We start from the raw sequence: 11,024 nt of genomic DNA on the forward strand, positions 1-11,024 counted from the left end.
GGCGTGCGGCAGGGCGGCCGGGGGAAGGTCCCCGGAAGAGTTCTTTCCCGTGGAGTGTCAAGCAGTTAGCTGTATTTCCCGAATCGTTATATGCTAAATTAAACTGAATAGTCAACGTGATCTGCTGTTTACGGGGCGGAAGTGTACCGTACGCGTAACTTTCGCCTCCTCAGTAGGGAACGAGACAAGTGTTGCAAGCCAAGTCTAAAAAATAAATTGCTCAATGCTGCCATCTCCAGGACAGTTCAAAGCGGTCCCAGTTCATCTCCGGCATTAGCAGGAGAGAGGACCTGCTCGTAGGTTTTATCTTACGTTTTATTGTTTGCTTGGGTTTTGGTTGGTTGGTTTGGTTTGGTTTGGTTTTTTCCTAGCGCCATTTCTCTTGACCGGTGAGTGCCGTGCAATATGCCGTGCAGTGCAGTCGATCTTTCATCCGCCCTTTGCTGGCGCTGCCCTGCCCGAGCAGGCTGCTCCCCAGCTGGTTAGAGGTGAAAGCGTGATTGCAATGCTCATACCCACTCTTAAGATTGAAATGCAATACAAAATGATGCTTTTGTTTGGACTGATGTAGGTCCAAACATGGAACAAATAAGTTACAGGCTTCTCTAATGCATCTGCATTACAAACTTTGTTGTCAGGGAGATTGTACAATTGTTTGAGACAAGAAGTTAGCTGGTCAAAAGATTGCAGAGAAACATGGAGAACCCAGAGAGAACAACAGGCAGCACTGCAAGCCACCCTCTCTCATGTTATCCTATAGATAACACCATAAAACACAGCATTCTTTAAAGGTGTTTACCAAACACGGGATGACCATTTGTAATGTAGGAGCAGAGTCTACCTGGCAAGACGCAAGGAATGAGAAGGAAAGATAATAATAATCCACACTATAGCAATAACCTATATCATCATCTCATTCTTTCTTCCACTTCACACTGCAGTTCATTATGACAAAAACAAATATTTGTATTGAAAATAAACCTGTTATACATACCTTGAGATAAAGCTTCCTACAAACCAAATGTATTCATCTTCAGCAAGTAGAATGACAGGAAATTGCTCCCCCAGCCCATGCCATGGAGCTGCGGGACAGAATTGCAGCCTCAAGGCATATTAAGGTCAGCTACCATGGCTGTCATTAATGACAAGGTATGTTTTGTGGGCAGAGGGCACCATCACCCTACACACATGTTGCACTGTACGTGCTAAAAAGGCAGTGGGTCCTGTGGCAAGAGGATAGCTCCTAAGCCTCCTCTCCCTGTCCCTCCAGAGGCATAGGAATGCATGTTTGTGCACGGAATATCTGTAGCACTGTTTTTTAGTTATACACTTGAAACATAGAAAGTAAGGTTATTAATATTAAAAATAATAACTTGTATTTGCTCTGCCCCATTCTTTCCCTTAGCAAGTGGTACACTGATATGCACATGTAAGTGGAATGATCTCTTGATGGAGAATAATAACCACCAGATTTGCATTGCATTGCACAAGGGAACGTGGATTTGAGGGTAAAAGCAGGAGATAGTCTTAGAATCATAGAATATCTTGAGTTGGAAGAGACTCATAAGGATCACCAAGTCCAAATCCCTGCTCCTCACAGGACTTCCTAAAACTAAACCATATGACTAAGAGCATTGTCCAGACACTCCTTGAACTCTGACAGGCTTGGTGCTGTGACCACTTCCCTGGGGAGGCTGTTCCAGTGACCGACCACCCTCTCAGTGAAGAACCTTTTCCTAATGTCCAATCTGAGCTTCCCCTGACACTGTATTTAAATGTGCTCCACTCATCTTGGGAACATTCTCTTCAATAATAACTGATTTTGCAGATACAATGAAATTTGGTTGTTCTTATCTGGTTTTCAAGCAGATTCAGTAAACACCCCCAAAGTGTTTTCAAACTTTATATAGATTCATGTCCTTTGTCCAGCAGAAATATCAGGCAATAACTAATACTCCCAACATGTTTTGAAAACTATTTTTTTAGAGATAGTTTGCATCATATCAGACCACCTCTTGGAATTGTTTTCTGGCTTTTTGAGTTCCAAAGCTCTGAAGTACTGCACTTCTCTGTAAGGTACATAAGCGTGTGCAGCAGCACACCAAAGAGAACGTACCCTTGCTTTTTCTATTTAAATACTCCCCCTCCTTGGACAGCGAGCTATTGAGAATTCAGGCTGTGCAATTAATTGCAAAGGGGTTCACATACTAGAATATCTGGGCAGAAAATCAAGACATTTCATTCCCTGTATAAACACCCATGCCTATCACACTACATCGCTATCTCTCTATATGAGAAATTCAGCTTCAGTAAACATGAACAAAATAGAGGTTGCTATTTTAGTATCCATGTCCAAACCCTGAATTCCATACAACCAAGTTTCTGCAGTACCCTGCGTCCCCGTATTCAGATCGCACACCTCAGAATGTGTTGGAACTAACCATTTTTTGGAGACAATATAATTATTTGATGTAGAGAACGGAAAGAGTATAATAGAACAGATAAGGATCGAAGTTCCCGTGGTTTTATCTGCCTTAGTAATTGGTTAAAGATGAGTTTAGCATAGGGTAATCCTATGAGGCATAAAGTGCTTGAAACAATTAGTTCCTATTGTGTCACTACTGAACCTGGCAGAGCAGATAGGTAAGGGCCATGAGATAATCAAAACTTGAGCTTGGTAATGCTGCATTGGTGGAATGGCATCTCAGGAAGGCCACTGAGGATCCAAAAGTAATTAAAGATCTAGTGCTGCTCTAAATTACAATGAAGACTAGTTTCTCTTGAAGCCACATTTATCTGTTCACATGTAGACTCTCAGCTAGCTGCAAAAAAGAAGGTTTGGGTAAATTATATTTCTAGCATCTTGTGGTTTCGGTTTTGGGTGGGTTTTTTGTTGTCGTTGTTGGGGTTTTTTTACCTTTGAATAAAAAACGGAGTGAAAGTAGGAGTTATGACTAAATTTGCACCCTTAATGCAGTAAGAAAAAAAAAACCACTTTCCATTTATCTTTTCAGGTGACCGTCATAGGCTGTTGGTCTTTTTTGCCTCTGCTGTCACCTGCTTTTACTGCTTTTTTTTTCCCCAACCTTTCTCTCCTCTGACGTGTCTCTCTGCACTTTGCCCACTTTTCTGTGTACCTGACTGTTCTGTTAAAAGGGTGTTAGTCTTGTTATTACTTTCTTCTAGATTTTTAGGGTCCACTGAAAATGTCACTCACAAGGATACAAACCAAAAGAAATATTCCCCAAAGGTGAAATCACATCACTGTAAGCCTGTAAGAAAAGCAGCATGACTCTTGTTCATCAGCTTCATCAATTTACCTTCCAGACCCAACTGACTGACAAGTTGCTTGCTCTAACCCCCACTCACAGCTGCTCCTTAACACTAGATCTCATCTTCCACATCCGAATCTTCAGTTAAAATAGTTGTAAAAAACCCTCTAGTTCTGGGCTAATCTCATGAAAAAATAACAGGTCAGGAAATCAAAGCTTTCTGAATATTATTTTCTTCTTTTTTTTTTTTTTCTGAGTTTGAATCAAGTTGTCCAGGAGCAAGAAGAGAAGGAGTTGCTCTGCAAAAGGAGGGGAGCCAGGTGCCAAGGGGCAGTGAGGCAGGTGGGCAGTGACCTCCCCAGTAGCAGCCCACTCCTATTGCATCCAAACAAGGTGAGCAGGGCAAGCTGGTGACAGAAACCAGAGTCACAGAATAGGTGAGGTTGGGACGGACCTCTGGAGATTGTCTAGTCCACCCCTTGCCCCCATTTTAAGCAGGGTATAGCACAGCAAGTTGCTCAGGTCCTTGTCCAGTTGAGTTTTTAATATCTCCACAGATGGAGATCCCAAAGCCTCTCTGGGCAACTTGCTCCAGTGTTTGGCTACCCTCACAGCAAGAAAGATTTTTCTTACATTTAAACAGAACTCCCTGTATTTCAGTTTGTGCCCATTGCCTTTTGTCCTGACACTGGGCACCATGGAGAAGAACCCGTCTCTCTGTCCCTTGCATCACATCAACACAATTATGTTCTTGCCCTTGTTCCAAGGTTGATTTGATTGGATATTTTATTTGTTTAAGCTCATTTGTAGTATTTACTTTTCTACATTCAACAGTAAGGATGAAACTTGCTTAACTCCTTCAAAAATATTGACTCTAAACTAGTTAAATCATTACTTAAGTAAATGAGTTGTTTAATTTCTCTGTTAAAGGAATGGTAGTAATATCATGATTACAGTGGAAATGCAAAACAACAGATCGTACACCCCTGACTTCTACTGTCATCTCTTTGAGGCAAAACAAGAACACATATGGAATGACTAATTAGAATCTTCAAATGTATTACATTATGAACAGTAAGCCTATCTGATTGTTAGCAGCTGTATTCCACTGTATCACAGTAATGAGAACTAGAAAAGTCTAAGTCATCGTTTTCATTTCTCACTTATTAGGATTGTTTCTATAGTCTATTCTCCAGTTCACGTGTAAAACAGTTTTACTCGTATCAGCATTTAGGCAGAGAGCATAACAAATATTTCATGTAATTAATGCATGTTCTAATGATCAATTAACCAGCTTTCATCTCAAAAACCACACTTAATTCATACAGATCATATATTTTTGTATTTTTCTACCTCCCTACATACCTTCTTATGTCTCTGTTTAAAGAAGCCAGAAAAGATAAAACATCATTCCTATGTTTTCCTTTGGGGAATATGGATATCCCACTGAAATATCACTAAACTAACAGGAAGCTAAGCAATACTTTTGGATAATTCCCAGACTACACTGATCAACCTTCAGCTCTGCATCTATTATCTTTAGATTTCCATCTTGTGATTTGTTCAGAAAAGGTTTTGATGCTTCACAGACTTTTTTTTTTTTTTTTTTGCTTTAATTCTGTCTCCTTCACCACAGACAAAATTGCCTGGAGCATGAATTTCAAAAGGGAAGTTACAGAATCTTTTATCCAATTTATAATAGTTTTTGTCTGTGCATGGCTTAAAGCAATGGTCTCAAGCAGTTTTTGTCTGAGGGAGGGAGTTTCGTAACTCCATGGGGGCTTGGTTTGGTTTTTGCCACTGTGGCAAAGTCCACAGAGGTATGAAAGTGAAAGCCAAATAGAAGGTTTTGCCTACAGTTACTTGGTGATAGCAGCAAGTCTTGGTCTTACTCAGAGTCAGCTTTATTTCATCTTTTAGGTGTCACAGTGTTTAACCATGAATGATAGATAAAGCAGAAGTTAATGTGCATGTTATTGCCCGCAGTGGTATTTAGCAGTTACAGAAGAAAGGGAGAAAAGGTGTTGATCCCTACAGGATCCCATGGGTGAGAGCCTTCTGAGGCAAGAAGCAGCTCCCTCTCTGCTCGCTCTGCTGGAGAGGAGTGAATGGAGCCAGGCTGTGCTGACCCATCCGCTCCTACTACAGGCCACTGAGATGGGTTAACTGTACTTTGGGGTCCACTGTGTCAGAAACTGCACGGGAAGTGTGCAGCATGAAGTCAGAGATCCTTCCTTTGGCCGTAAGGAAGCTGCCTGTGATCAGTCTTTGCTGCTTGTCCTTGCGCTGCAGTCTGGTCTCAGGGCTGATTACTTCCAAGCAGGACGAGCTGCTGGTGTTTGATCATTACCGATTTCTCAGTTGTGTTAATCAGGAATGGGTGACTGAAAATGGGATAACAGAGCAAAAGAGTAAGCGATGGTTTCTAGAGAAAAAGGAGTATTACTGTGTTTTTCAAAGAGTTTATCAGTTGAGCTTATCTAAAGACCTGACTTATGTCCAGTGATAGTGGACAAAATTTAGTGATTTTTATTGACCTGGGAAGGCACAGACTCATTTCACAGGCTCCAGCTGTGATTCAGGGTTCCTTGAGCTTTCACTTGTGTGATGGGATCAAGCTTAATCATGGCCTGCTGATCATAAATGGAACATACTTTCTTGGTCTCTGCTCTTTCAAAGAATTACTAAAGGTTCAAAGAGTTGCAGAAAAGCCTCATGACACTATGTGATGCTGGGTAATAAAATGGTAAACATAAACACATGCAGGAAAAAGCAATTCTGACTTCACATATTCAGTGACAGGCCCTAAGTTAATTACAGCTACTTTTGAAGAATCTCTTGGAATTGTAAGAGCTCATGGAAATGTAAGCTCTATGCAAACATCAGCTCGATACTCTTAGGCAGTAAAAAAGGAAATAGAACATTAGGAATTATCATGCAAAGGAGAGAAAACAAAATATAGAACAATTTTTTTAGATGTATAATCTATTGTGCACCTTGTCCTTGCCTACTGTGGAAAAATTCTACTTTCTGGTCTTCAAAACAATATTAAAGAATTTGAAAAGATAAGAGTAGATGATCAAAGATAGCTCAAACTGAGCTAGCAGACTAAGACTTCTCAGGCTGGAAAAAGAGTGCTTGAGAAGGGATGTGACAGATATCCAGAAATATTATTACTGGCATAGAGCAGGCGAAAAAGGGATTGATTGTTCCAATATGAAAGATAAAGGACATGGACTAAAACTAAAATGGTCAAAACAAATACAAAGTTACTTCTTCAGACAGTGTCAATGAACCTATGAAATCATTGCCACAGGGATGCTGTGACTTGAAAAATCGGTGGACAAATACTTGGGGAAAGTCTGTCCATGCAATACAAAGACACCACAGCCAGCCCCAGAACTGCATGAGGTGCAGATCTGCAGCAGCTGGGAGCATGTTCTGGGTAAGTGCCATTATTTATGGGTCTTACTCTTGTATGTGCCTCTATCATCAAATAGCAGCCTAGATGGACCTTGGTATGATGCAGCACATGCATGCTTACACTTTTAAGATTAATGTCACTTGATCCTGTAAGAGTTCTTTGATAACTCTTCACATCTTCCATGTTTGAATCCATAGCCTAGGCTGTGCATAGCCTCCTATAGTATGACAAAGTTCTGTAAGAACTACTGTTATTTGTGAGCCATTCTTTATCTCAAAATTTGCATTAACAAAATTGCACCGTCAATTGAAGGAGACTGCAGAACTAGATTTTGGACTCAGTTTAATAAAAATTCATATTCATGGCACACAATGGGAATTACTATTCTAAGTGTATTCCAATATTACAATTCTTATTATTCCAATGCTTCAGCTTCTTCTTGGTCAGGAAGCACAATCTACTAATCTTCGCTTCCCAGCTAGTAAGAACCAAAATAAGTCCATCCCCAAAACTTCATCATTTGCAAATAGTTAATTATGGTATTAGATGACATGTAATGTCTTTTGAGATCACACTGGCAATACTGCACCATTCCTTCTCATTGGACAATTTTTGGAACTTACATTCTGTTAAATTCCTATTACATTCTTTATATCCTTATATTATATTCCTATTATATCCTTTTGTATATACTGCTTATTGATTTTTGGGGGTTTTTTTGTTTTTTGTTATTAGAGATGGTCAGTGGAGTCCAACTTTCAGAAGGTTTTGTCAGACTAAAGAAATGTTGAGATTTCAAAGCAGAAGCTCAACAGGATGTTATCTCAGTAATCCTCTGGACACAACATGGCATAGCATAAGAGAGATGGCATCAAGTCCAGACTCTGAGCAGTCTCCAGAGTTAGAGCATAACAAATGATGAAGCAGTGCAGATGAGGACATCCCCTTCCATCTTTCAACAGTTACTGCATTGTACCGTTTTAATATACCAAAGAAAAAAAGGCAAAATAGTTTCCTTCATCCAGAGAAATTCATATGCACATTTGTAACATAAAGTTTTCTACATTTAAGAAACACATGCAGTTGTAAACAGTGATATTAATTCTACATTATTTAAACAGGAACATTTAGGAACCTGCCAAATATCCTTTTAAGTTACTGCAGTAAGGAATTCACTGACTTTTTAAAAAGATCTTGTGGACAGGGAATCATTCAAAGTACAAATTAAATTACTTGCTTAGAATCCCATACCTCTCCTAAACCATACTATCTCAGCAGTTTCTGGGATGAGACCCAGAAAATATCCATGTGCTAGTGTGTGATGCAAGCAGCACTGATGTAGTAATTTCACTATTTATACACTGTTTTTCATTACACCTTTCACACAAAAAGTTTTTGCGTATCGGAATCAATACCCCAGAAAACATCATCACGACACCTTGCATATCAAATGGCCTTTCTAGGATGGTCTGAACTGGACTCATCTTGGAATCACCTTAACTGGCTGCAGTTGTTACCAGTCTTCATCTGTTACCTCTTCCTATTTGCTGATTTCTGCTAAACATTTTTAATTATTAGCCCCATAAGGAGGCCCTTCATCAGGGATCACAAAGTTGTATGGCAAAACACTCAGGCAAAAGTTGTTATCCAAAGTCTGTTTTCCCCTTGATTTCTAGATGCACCTGTAGCTGATTCAAGTGCAGGTCGTTAGCTGCAGTTTTTCAGAGCCCTCTTTAAACTTTAAATATAAAAATATGGCATAAGCACACTTATGCATGTTAATTACTATACTTTATGTTTTACTTTGCCCCCATTGCCAAAAGGTTTTATCTGTACTTGGGGATGATTTGCAAGGTGGATGCGGGGGGCGTATCAAGCACTAAAAAATATTTACCTTCATATATGCCCACTGATGAGTAAGTATGCCTGCAAGTTCATACATTTTATCATGCAAAGGCAGACACTGGAAGAATTTAAATCCCATTTTCACATTATTCAATTTTCTTTGTCCTTTCAGAACTCAAAATTTTCATGACTGATCTCAGACAAAAAGCAAATTTAGGAAATCTTGGACAAAATCCGATCAATTGTTTTGAGTTCTGTCAGCATGAAAAAATAACCCAAGCTACATTTTTCTTTTCTACCATTATTCAAATGTTCCCTTTTCTAGCCTGCTCTGAATAGTCTAGTCAAAATCCATTAATTTCTCTCCTACTTCTCCTTAGTGCAGGTTTGCTGTATAAAATAAAAGGAACCACATGCATTTAAAATGTTACCACAGTAATTACCACTTAAATGATACATGCCAAATTAGAACAGTCATTTTTGTGGGCATGGCTGAAGAAACTGGTTTCAGCCTAATGGCAGTTAATAACTGCTACTTACTTGGAACATTGTTACCATTATTGCTTAAATAAGGTCAAATTTAATTAATAGGTCATCAGCAAGAACATTCTCAAAAATGCCTGCTGATCCTGGTTCCTGCAAATACTTTAGACTCAGCTGCAGGTGCAGAGAGGAACCACTGCAGTCACCCCTCCAGAAGGACCAAGGTCCTGCACGGACCATGGATGATGTCCACCGGTCCTGTGCAAACACTTCAGATATGCCGAGCACCTGAAATGGCACCAGTCACTCAGGACTGGGCACCTGCCCCTAAGCATTTAAATGCCTTGGTCACCCCAAAGAGGTGATTAGAAATCCTGATTTCTCAGATTAGAAATACTGATCTGATTCAAGAGCATAGAATAGCTAATCGGGTGTGAAGTAATGGGGTTTGGGGTTTTGAAGTTCAGCAATGCCAAACGATATGGGTTGTGTTTCCAGAAACGCATGCATCAGTGGGACTCCAATCAATGGAAATAGCTCTATTTGGCGGAGGATTTAGTAATGGTAATAGCAACTTTTTTTTTTAAATACAAATGAGCAAGAAAATCAACTATGAAGAAATGTTAAGTTCATCTGCCTTCTTAACACATTATTTCTCTACTTACATTTTAGTATGTCAGAAGTTTTAGAATTGAGCAAGAAAATCAGACACTGGTCCTAGAAAGCCAGCAGTTTTGCCCTGCAGGCTAAAATTTCTAAGTTTGTTTTTTTTTTTTCAATTGTTGTAGAATTGTACATAGATTAAATTACTGAAATACTCAGAGTTGGTTTATTAGGTGTCTAAGATCTACCAGGTTCAAAAAAGACTGTGACAAAATAACTGGTTTTGTTTTTCATCTTCAATCCTCCATCTGAGGTGGTTTGAATTAGAGACAACTTTAGGACTATCATAAAAAAAGTAAAATTTTTCTCTTTTATGAGCAAAGCAGGCAACTTGTCTATGTGCAACTAAAAGCTGTTTACCAAATCAGTATGTACGTTTATCCCTAAATAAATCTGTCAAAGAGTGCTGTTAAATAATTTTTTTCTAGCAAGTACTTTGAAGAATTGCTATTTAACAGATACGGGAACTTCCTTCCAAAAATTGTCTTTTGAGATTTTGGGGAGCTTAATTATAGAGAAATATATCCTTCTTTCTGCACATCAGAAGCAAGATGATAGGAAACAGCCTGTCATCCAAGTACAGTGTTGACTTAGCCATGAAACAATTATTGAGCTCATTTTTTTAATATTAAAAAATATTTTTGTGTGTGTATCAGTTCAAACTCTGTTTCATTAGTAAACTGAGGAGATCCAAGTTACTGTTAATGCCAGGGCCAAGGTAAACTGTTTCTGTTTACAGTGAAAATATTCCAGCAGAAAGGAAAGTGCAGTATATGTAAGAAAGAAAAGGAAATATAATTTATGCACGTTTATCTGGAAAAGCTGTATTAGCTGAATTAAGGAAAATCTCATTGAGCAGAATGAGACAGAGACCATTAACTGTGAGGCAAACATTACTAATCAAGCATTCAGCTAAAAGTTTAATTTTTTAAATTCCAATAGCTCTTTTAGAAGATGTATACCATGTCACATCCAATTTACAGAGCCTCTGAAGTTAGACAATTAGGATAAAGGGGCTCTGCTGTTTCTGTATGGGAGTTCTCAGGCTCTTCCATTCTCTCCTGCTTCTCAGCTGGGATCTGTACTCACCCCAAGACCTGCATCTTAACAAGCCCTACAGCTATAATTATAAATAAAAAAAATTCCAACTAGCCACTGATATTGTCAACAGCAATTGCTTTTCTCAACAATTAAGCCAAGTTATCTAAACTAAATGGCATCTGGTCTCCTTAGTGTGTATGCTAAAATCAGAAAAAACTACTTGTTGCCCTAATACTGTATCAGCATGACATAGGTAATACAAACGGAGCAGGATTTCCACCTCTTTCACAGACTGC

This window comes from Haliaeetus leucocephalus, unplaced genomic scaffold (assembly GCF_000737465.1).
Source record: "Haliaeetus leucocephalus isolate CR32 unplaced genomic scaffold, Haliaeetus_leucocephalus-4.0 Scaffold240, whole genome shotgun sequence".
In the NCBI taxonomy this organism is placed as follows: domain Eukaryota; kingdom Metazoa; phylum Chordata; class Aves; order Accipitriformes; family Accipitridae; genus Haliaeetus; species Haliaeetus leucocephalus.